Below are 11,073 nucleotides of genomic sequence, written 5' to 3'. Positions count from 1 at the left end.
TAAGAATCTGAAAAGGAATATGTATGTGTGTGTGTGTGTGTGTGTGTGTAACTGAATCACTTTGCTGTATACCTGAAACTAACACAACTCTGTAAATTAACTATATTTCAATTTACAAAAAAAAGCAGAGACGTCCCTGTTGGTTCAGTGGCTAAGACGCCACACTCCCAATGCAGGAGGCCTGAGTTTAATCCCTGGTCAGGGAAGTAGATCCCACATGCTACAACTAAGAGTCAGAGCGCCACAACTAAGACCCAGCAGAGCCAAATAAATAAGTGAAGAGAAAGTGGCCCAGAAAGAACAGAGGACAAGAACGTAAAGACGGGGTCTGTCTGCCTACTTGCTTGTTTGCACTCATGACCTAGGCTGGTAAGCAGTTTTGCCTGCTGGCTGGCTTCCGTCTGGTCGCCTGTTGAAATGACTTGCTATTCAGCCCCAGCCCTTTAAGGATATAAAGCAGGAAAACACTGCAGCCGCTATCTCTTTTCCTTCCTCTACCCCCTTCTTCTCTACTGGGAAGCCTCCTTATTCTTTTCCTCTCCCTCATTCTCTGTTCTCCGCGTCCCAGCTTTCTTGGACAACGTCTCTATACTTGGCCTCCAGACACTTCCTTCTGTTTGGGTTTTTTTCTCTCCCTTCCAACTTCAGGAAGCCTTCTGTTCTAACATCCCTCCTTTCCCTGCCACTCACCAGCTCACGGTTTGGTACCCAAGCTGTTTTCTGTTTGCTGGCAACACGCCTCGAATTCCATTCTGCCACAGAATTTAGCTCTAAGTCAGGCAGTAAATGGGCTCTTTACAAATCTAGCTTAATTTAAAGAACTCTCTCCGTGAGCTGCATTTCTGGGGACATTTTGCAAGGGTGTTAGCAACTAGACTGCATCCACGTGCTTGTACAACAGCAGACTGGCTGCTGTTTCTGTCACTCTGAGAGACTGAAGGTAAGGTTCAAATTAACTAGCAAGTGTAAACCACAGGAACCCAGAGAATGGTTTCGCAGAAACTTTTTTCCTTTTCTCTATTTGTGTAATTTCAGTGACTAAGGCGTGAGGTGCACAGGTCTGAGTGTCAGCTTGGTGGAGGCAGCAGAAGAAAAATGTGTTGACTGATCAGCTTGGGGTCAGTTTGGATGCTGGAGGATGGGAAGATGGGATATCACTGATCATGACTCCACAGCTCAGCCTGGATGACTAAGAGACTTGCGGTCCCTCAGCCATTTAGTCACTAAGTCATGTCCAACTCTTGTGACCCCGTTGACGGTAGCCCACTAGGCTTCTCTGTCCATGGGATTTTCCAGGCAAGAATACTGGACGGGGTTGCCATTTCCTCCTCCAGGGGATCTTTCCGACCCAGGAAATGAATCTACGTCTTCTGCATTGACAGGTGGATTCTTTACCACTGGGTCACCTGAGAAGCCCAATTCTTATTTCTTTGATATTTTATGTCCTATCCCTTTCTCACTAGGTCTAGCTGGGACCATGGACATTTGGATCCTAAAGCAATTTTTTTTTAAGGGTTCATCTTGACAAACTGTCACCTGGCCTTATACATGCGTTAAATCTCTTCAAAAATCTTTGAAAACCTACACTAAACAGGGTGCTTGACTGCCAGACTGGGTCGCTAAGCAGGAGGCACCACTGTGGTAGAAATCCATGGATATGCAAGACTCCAGTGTCTGGAGAAGACACAACCTAACTCTTTCTGTTTTGAGAGAGCAGCTTCCATGGTGATTAAGATCTTTCACCCCACCATGAAACAAGGAACTATGACAATGAGTAAACCTCCATTCTCCTGTCCCTCTCTGGACGATGATGAGGAGAGACCTGGCCAAGACACAAACAGGAGGGCACAATGTATGATGAAGAACAAGACAGTCTGCTGAAATGTGGAAAACTACATTAATAACAGAGGGGCTGCGGTGTAAACCAGCCCTTCCGTATCACAGTGCAACAGTCAAGCTCCATCATAAAAACAAAAATAAACAAAAATAATCCATGAAAAGTCTGGGTATTGTGGGTGCAGCTGGGTCTTTCACTGGCCATAGGTAACTACTTAACTTTAAGTTAATATGAATTAAAAATGTAGTTCATTAATCACAGCAGCCGCATTTCAAATGGTAATAGCCACAATGGGCCAATGCCTGCCATATTGGACAGAGCAGATACAGAGCTTCCTTCTCAGCACAGCAGGTCCTGCCAGACAGTGCTGCTCCAGCATATTCTGACCCAATGGCATACTCTGACCTGCAACATGGGGAATCGTTACTGAGCCAGAAGAAAGCCTTACAAAGTCATGAGCAAGAGGGAAAATCCAACCACTACACACAGAGGGGAGCGGCCTGACCCGGGCAGGGCAGGCGTTGCTGCCCAGCAGCAAGGCTCCAACTGAACACTGAGAATTCACCACGGACGACGCAGGCCAGGAGGAGGCAGAGACGGGAGCATCTCCTGCCAGATCGATTGCTCCTTTTCTTCTGCCTGAGGGTCCAGCGGGGAGCAGGGAGGTGAGGAGCAATTCCTCACATAAATGAAGTGGGAAGGCAGGGCTACCCCAGCACTCCAGGCCTCTGAAGCCAAGAGAGCCAATGTGATTAAATAATTGCACGGTCTCACCTTGCCCAGTCAAGCTAGATTCCAATGAGGATAATTAATCTTTATAGTGCCTGTTATCCCCTGCCCTGTGCATACTTCTGCTCCTGTTCAAAGTCAAGTTTCCCAAACTGTCTGCTTCTTGCACAAAAAGAAAAGGGCAGAGGAAGCGAAATAGACTTCCTTGTAGAAGGACATAAATAGAAAATTACCTTTGGAGCTAGTCTTTATGAATCCCCCTCCAAAAATGGTGGAATCACACTGGAAAGCATATGTGAAGTGAAGTGAAAGTCGCTCAGTCACGGCCGACTCTTTGCGATCCCATGCACTATAGAGTACATGGAACCCTCCAGGCCTGGGTAGCCTTTCCCTTCTCCAGGGGATCTTCCGAACCCAGGGATCAAATCCAGGTCTCCCACATTGCAGGTGGATTCTTTACCAGTTGAGCCACCAGGGAAGCCCATAAGCATATGTAACTGTCTATAAACAAATTTCAGAGAAACAAAGATACTTGGGGTTCATAGCTATTCTTGGAGGGTGAATTTTAGAACTTGCCTTTAAGAAACCCTCAGCCTGTGTAATTCCATGAGCCCAGAAACAAAACAATGACTGGGACAAAGAAGAAAGCCAATGCAGATACCCAGCCTGACCTCAGTCCCCAAGAAACTCATTGCTCAAAAGCAAAGCCAGAAGGTGGGCTACATCGTGAACAAACACAAAATCCATGTATTGATGGAACTTCTTCCTAAAACCGATGGTTGGATTTGTTTTTAATCCACCCACACTTTATCCAGTAATAATATGAGTCAATTTAAAAGATGCAACATTTGAGCATCTATTTATTTTGTATCACTCCCTGTAAAATGATAGCTTGATTCCTTTAAAAGTGTGTTTGTATGGGTGCATAAAAGTAGTGTGATCCCTAGAAACTTCCCAGAATCACGCAAATTGTGAGTGTAATTTCACACCAAGAAAGAGGAAAGACAGGGCTTTGCAGTCAGCTCTGCACACATCTGCCAGCTCCACAAAATGACCAGCAATGCCAAAGACGACCAGCAATGCCAAAGATGACCAGCAATGCCAAAGATGACCAGCAATGCCAAAGACGACCAGCAATGCCAAAGATGACCAGCAATGCCAAAGACGACCGGCTGCCAGGCCTGTCTGTTCCTAGAGGGGAGTAGGTAGGGGAGTAGCTACTTGGCAACAAGACAGAAGGACAGTGAGAAAAGATGGGACAGCCAAACAAAAAGTGAGGAAAAGGAAAAATAATCTCTCACTGCATTATCCACCACCCCTAAGTGTGTATTAATGAACCGCTAAAGTATGCCCTGGAGAGTCTTAATACGACAATATTAAACTCTGTACACCAAGAAAAGCAAAGATGGCACGTTATAACAAAGAGGGTTTGGGTTCCATGTTGTTGGTTTTCTGGTTCTTGCTAACATTCTGGTTTTTAGTTTTGCTCACTTGGATGTATTTTCCTTTAAAGGGCTGCTTGCCACCGAGCCCATTTTCCAACCAAAGTGCAATGCTGCCCCCTGATGGTGGAACACTGTAAGAGCACCTGGAGAAATCGAGACTCTCCAAGGCAAACTTCCTTACAGTTCTGCCTGGATTTCATTTTGCTATCTTTTCATTCTCCGAATGCAAATATTTCATCCTTAAAGATCCTCTGCACAGAGACATTTTCTGGCTCAGGCTGGTTCACACCCGTAATCAACATAGCCGTTTTATTCTAAAACATGAACTGTGTGCTGATTACAAAACAAGCAGTGGTGGGGAGTGGATTTCTCCCCCTTTTTGCTTATAAATTAAGCTTTCTCCCCAGAGAAGGCTCAGAAATCAGGCCTATTTTATATAACCTTTAGAATCCTGATTGGAATTCTCACTGGAAAGACATTTACTGAGAACTCAAGCTCGAGAAATCAATGCTGGGCCTGACAGACATTCAGCTCCCAGACAAACGTATTTGATTTCAGATCATCCTTCAATCTTTGTAGCAGGAATAAACCTGAGACTGAGAACAATGCAGGTGACGCTCTGCACTATCAGAAGCCGCCCTCCTGAACTGCGTGAAAACACAACAGCTATCTGAGAGAAAATTATACGAAAACACATGAGGAGGGGTTGAGTGGAGAGCTCCTCCCTCCACGGTCAAGCATTATACGATCTGTTTCCTCAAACCACGACTCCAACCACCTGCATCAGAATAACCTGGGAGTGTGTTAATGCCAATTTGGGGGCCCAGTCAAGGTCTGTTAAATCTGAAACTCTGGTTAGGATCTAGAAGTTTGCATTTACCTTGCCTCTTACTAAACCTTGAGTTCCAATGAATAAAATTTAATAGAAATTTTTAATTTCCATTAAGAAAATTCTCCTATTCAGGAATTCGCAAACATTACACAGATAAAGGATAACCAAAAATTTTTTTAAATCTATCAATTGATACATTTGCTTGATTTTCTACAAAAATGAAAAGATATCACTTGGTCATGCAAGGCACTCTTCAGCTAGTAAACAAACCCAAATCATAAACACGACTTGATTGTTTCTAGTGGTCGTTCCCAACTGTACTTCTTACCCCAAAGCCATGCTTTTGAAAAGCCCTATCAGGAAGTAGCATAAAATGATTCATTAAACAGAAATCACTGTGGATGATGACTTCAGCCATGAATTTAAAAGACGCTTGCTCCTTGGAAGGAAAGCTATGACAAACCTAGACAGCATATTAAAAAGCAGAGACAGCATTTTGCCAATAAAGATCTGTCTAGTCAAAGGAATGGTTTTTGTAATAGTCATGTACCAAGGTGAGAGTTGGACCATAAAGCAGGCTAAGCACTGAAGAACTGATGCTTTTGAACTGTGATGCTAGAGAAGACTTTTGAGAGTCTCTCAGACTGCAAGGAGATCAAACCAGTCAATCCTAAAGGAAATCAACCCTGAATATTCATTGGAAGGACTGATGCTGAAGTTCCAACGGCCATCTGATGGAACGAGCCAACTCACTGGAAAAGACCATGATTCTGGGAAAGATTGAAGGCAAAAGGAGAAGAGGGTAGCAGAGGATGAGATGGTTAGATAGCATCACCAACTCAACGGACTTGAATCTGAGCAAACTCCAGGAGATAGTGAAGGACAAGGAAGCCTGACGTGCTGCAGTCCATGGGTCGCAAAGAATCAGACATGACTTATCGACTTAACAAGAAGAAATAATTCACTATATCAGAAGATAAGACAACCATGAGAGTACCACACAGCTCTCAGCCCTCATAGAGAAGAACCTGACAAAAACAGCCAAAAAAAGACAAAAAGAAAACAAGCCAAGAAAAAAAAGAAATCCAAGCAAGTAGTACTGGCTATTTGTCACCCCTTCGGAACAGGACTGGCTGCCCCTGGTGTTGCCTCCTGCTCCCCGTCCCCTCCCCTGACCCACGGCTCTCAGCCTCTCTCTGTCATCATTCCGTAGCCACTTGTCATCTGATCCAGTTCCAGGGCGTGGTGAGAATGGACTGTGCCCTGGTCCTGCCAAGCCGGGCTGAGGTGCCCGCCCAGCCAGACTGTCTCCATGCATGCTGTAGCGCGTGGCTGGGGGCCAGGGCCGATGGGCTGTATTTCATTTCCCCTTGTTTGCCGGATGTGTCACAGTGGGGCACAGCAAGAGATGGAAATGGGCTGTGTCTGCCTCAGGGAACCTGTGAGGATGAAAGGAGGTCTGTCAGCTCTGCAGACCATCCCCTCAGTCACCAGCAGAAAACCCAGATCGTCCAAGTTCCACTGCCTGTGTGCCAGGAGGGCAGGACCTCAGCGCCACCAGGCTGGGCTCACTGGAGAAGACAGTCATGAAAAGGAATCTCCCTTGCGCTCACCCCAAAGGGAGAGCAGGCTGATGGTGAGATCGAGGAAGGTCCCAGGGGTTAAGCCGATGCTCAAGAGCAACAGCTGCAGAGGAAGTTCTAGAAGCCTGAATGATATTAAGAAAACAGCCTGTTGGAGGGTGTGGAGAAAAGGAAACCCTCAAACGCTGTTGGTGGGAATGTAAATTGGTGCAGCCATTGTGGAAGATGGTAGGGAGGTTTCAACAAAAAAATTAGAGTTATCATATAATCCAGCAATTCTACTTCTGGGCATATATATCTGGAAAAGAGGAAAACTCTATGTACCCCAGGGTACACAGAGTACCCCATGTACCCCAGTGTTCACAGCAGTACTGTGAATAGCCAAGGCACAGAAGCACAACCTAAGTTTCCATCAACAGATGGATGGATAAAGAAGATGGAACACTACTCAGACATAAAAAGGAATGAAATTCTGCCATTGCATCATAGACGGACTTGGTGAATATTATAATCAGTGAAAGAAGTCAGACAAGAAAGACAAATACCATATGATAGCACTTAAATGTGGCATCTAAAAAACAACAACAAAGGAGTGAATGAAGCAAAACAGAAGCAAATTCACAGAAATAAAGAACAAACTGGTGGTTACCAGTGGAGAGAGGGAAGCAGGGAGGGGCAATTCAGGGGTGGGGGGGGGAAAAGGGCTATTACGGGATTATATGAAATCATGAGTGTGAAACTTCTGAAAACTGTAAACACTATAGAATTTAAAGAATCTTTCATTTGATTAAAAAAGACAGAAAGAAAAGAGCCTTTTGGTCTATTCTGAGGAGGGATATGAGGGCCATGTCAGGTCTGTTTGTTTGGGGAGAGAGATCGAATATTACAGAGCATCCTTTAATTTGCTATAGAATTTCAATACATCTGCTGAAGTGGTTCCTAAGTCACTACAGCAAAGAGAGGCCTAGGACAAGAATTTACCTCGGAGGCTGGCTGTTAGTGTTTATGTCTGGCCGCAAAGAGAAGCAAATTGCAAATTTAACGATAAAACAGTTTAGAAGAGAGAATGGTTTTTTTTTTTTAATGTATTACAATAAATATATATGAATCCATGTACTTTCCCAGAGGTAGGATTTGAATTTTCCTAAATCAGCTAATGTCTTTGTCAATTCTCCATTTGTATCTGGCCTATGTCACATCTTAAAATCCATACCACTTTATATCTCTCCTTAATTGCTCCATGTGGGTAACTTGCATTTAAAACTAGCTCTCTTTGCCACCTGACCTTTAGAAGAAGATCAGAAGGTAAATTTTTCATCCTCCAAAACTACTATATTCCATACACATGAAATAAATCGCAAAGAACACAGTCGAACAGAAATTCAATTAATGTTTTTGCGATTTTCAACCCTGTATGAGGCTGAAAACAACTGTTTCAAGCAAAGGGGGTGGAAAAAAGGAATCCAAAAATGTATTGATATTGCTTGTTTATAAAAACAGATTTCCTACTGTGCTTTTGGTCCTTGCAATGGCAAATATCCACAGCCTAAACCCTCGAATCTGTGACGATGTTATCTTACATGGCAAAGGGACTCTGCAGATGCAATTAAGTCAAGGAACTTGAGTTGGGAAGATTATCCTGGATTATCTGGTGGATTCAATGCAATCACAAGGGTCCCTCCAAGAAGGAAGCAGGGGACCTTGTTCAAAGAAGGACCTGCCATGCTGGAAGCAGAGGGAGGAGTGACGTGACTGTTAGCTTTGAAGATGGAAGGGGGCCCCTGTCCAAGGCATCCGGGTGGCCTCCAGGAACTCTGGAGGCCTGTCGTCACTTGCATTCTGCCCCGTGAGACCCATTTTGGACTTCAGCCCTATAGCATACAAAATCTGTGATGCTTTAAGCTGCTAAACTAGCAGACATTTGTTTTGGCAGCAACAAGAATAGTCTCCAAGTCCTTTCTGAAAGGAGTGATGACAGCCAGTCTCTATGTCTCAAAAATGGACAACACGGCGGTGGCCAAACATTCAAAGTCGGTGATATTCCTGGGCATCATTACGATCCCACACATACTTTACAGCCTTGGGCGCCAACTACCAACGCAAAAGCAAATTACCATTGAGCATTTTTGTCAAAGTTATTAAGGATTCATCACAGAGGACACTGGGAGGATGAAATCTACTCATGGAAACTGACCTGGAAGCCATGTGGGTGATTTTATCATTTCCTCTGATCCTCGTGATTAACAAAGAGTGGACAACTAACACAGAAATGGCTGGTGTTTGTTTTATTGGAGTGCAGTTGGTTTACGATGCTGTGTTAGCTCCAGCTGTATAGCAAAGTGAATCAGTTAAACGTATATATGTATCCACTCTGTTTTACATTCTTTTCCCATATAGGTCATTACAGAGTATTGAAAAGCGCTCCCTGTGCTGTACAGCAGGTCCTTATTAGTAGTAATTACCTGTTTTATATATAGTAGTGTGTGTATGTCAGTCCCAATCTCCCAATTTATCTTTCCGCATCGCGTACTCTTTTAAAAAATTTTATTGGAGTATAGTCATTTACAATGTTGTGTTAGTTTTAGGTGTACAGCAAAATGATTCAGTTATACACACACATATATCCCACCAAAGGCCATTATAGGATATTAAACATAGTTCCCCCTCTATACAGTAGGTCCTTGTTAGTCCTTGTTAGTAGGTCCTATTTTATATATGGTAGCATATGTCTGTTCATCTCAAAACTCTGTTCCCGCCCCCCGCCACTTTCCCCTTTGGTAACCATAAGTTTGTTTTTCTACAACTATGAGTCTGCAGAAACAGGTTTTCTTAAGTGAGCCAGAGAGCCCCACTAAAATGGACTTCCTGACCTGCATCTCTACCAGATGAACCAGAACTCAATTTTGTTGCTAAAAACAGAAGGGATATGTGCCTCCCAGTCATGGAAGACCACGGAAGGGATGAGTGCAAGGGGAAGGCTTCCCGGAGCCCCAGCTCCCCATCACAGAGGGAAGATGATGGCCACGCCCTCACCAAGAGGGAAACCCAGGGTCTGACTTAGCTTCGTAAATGCTGTCTTTGAATTGGACTCTAAACATGGACTCCTTCTAGGGTAGCTCAGGAAGAATACGCTGGGACACAATGTCCCAAAGTGAAGGGCTCTCAGATACTTTTCTCTTCTATAATCAAGACCCTGGACATTCCACTGTTGTGAAAATACTTACTCTGATACCTGAATGTGGGAAATACTCTTATGTGTTTTTTTTAATAAGACTATTTTGGTCTTTCCCAAGCCCCACTGAAATATTGAACCCCTAGAAGCTTTTGCTTTCAGTGACGTTTCACATCCCAAAGACTCTGGGTTTTGTTTTTCTATCCAATTCTGTCTTCTTGGTTTTTAAATTAACGGTGTCTTGAGAGCTGGCCAGGAGTAAGAAGGGGGTTTGGAAGGGAGAGAAAGTGGAAAATGAAGAGGCAGCGAGGGACTCACTCGAGCAATCAGACAAACAAATCATCTGTCTTCCGGCTCAGGTGGCGAGGGAGGGAGAGCATCCTGCCCAAAGCCCAGAGCAGGCGGGTGCAGCAGACCCTCTCCAGCTCTGAGGGAGAGCGAGAAGAAAAACCCTCCCTTCTCTCCAAGCAGTAAGGACAAAAGAGAAGGCCACGTCCGGCTCATTAGGAATAATAGAAATTGCTGACAATCATCTCTAATGCATTGCCAGTTTTCTGACAATGGGCTCAGCAATTAGTTTGTCAATTTTTAACCAAATGCAAAAATAATAATTATCCTCTGAGGGAACTTCTGCCCGGCCCTTCCACCTTTCACCTGAGGCCCTGGAGGCTCCAGGCACCCTGCATTGGTCTTTTGGCATCTGCCACACCCACTTCTGACCAAGGAACTCATCCACCTCCTTCCCAAGGTCTCTCTGGAAATCCAGCAAAAAGCAGAAAAAGACTTACAGAGAAAACAAGTTTATGGTGACCAAAGGGGAAAGAAAGAGGGACAAATGAAGAGTTTGAGATTAACAGATACACACTACTATATACAAAACAGATAAACAACGAGGACCTGTTGCATAGCACAAGGAACTATATTCAGTGTCTTGTAATAATCTATAATGGAAAATAATCTAAAAAATAATATATACACACACACACACACACATATATATATATATAAGAGGCTTCCGTGGTGGCCCAGATGGTAAAGAATCTGCCTGCGATGCAGGAGACTGGGTTCTTCAAACCCTGGGTTGGAAAGATCCCCTAGAGAAGGGAATGGCTACCCACTCCAGTATTCTTGCCTGGAGAATTCCATGAATGGGCTACAGTCCATATGGGATCACAAAGAGTCAGACACAACTGAGGGACTAACAACATATATAACTGATTCAATTTGCTGTGCACCTGAAACTAACACAATATTGCAAATTACGCTTCAATTTTTAAGAAAGGAAATTCAGTGGAAAATCATGGTCTTTCACCCCTTCCTACTCTGGGTCCCCTGCTGCTGCTGCTGCTGCTGCTGCTGCTGCTGCTGCTGCTAAGTCGCTAAACCTTCGAAAAATACATTTTGCCTCCCTTTTGAACCATTCGTCATCCTTGGTTTTAGCTGAGGCTAAACCAGAAACTGGCCTTTTAAAAATA

The sequence above is a fragment of the Bos indicus genome, chromosome 17 (genome assembly GCF_029378745.1).
Source record: "Bos indicus isolate NIAB-ARS_2022 breed Sahiwal x Tharparkar chromosome 17, NIAB-ARS_B.indTharparkar_mat_pri_1.0, whole genome shotgun sequence".
Lineage (NCBI taxonomy): Eukaryota > Metazoa > Chordata > Mammalia > Artiodactyla > Bovidae > Bos > Bos indicus.
The sequence above is the reverse complement of the archived record's forward strand: the minus strand, read 5'-3'. Positions refer to the sequence as shown.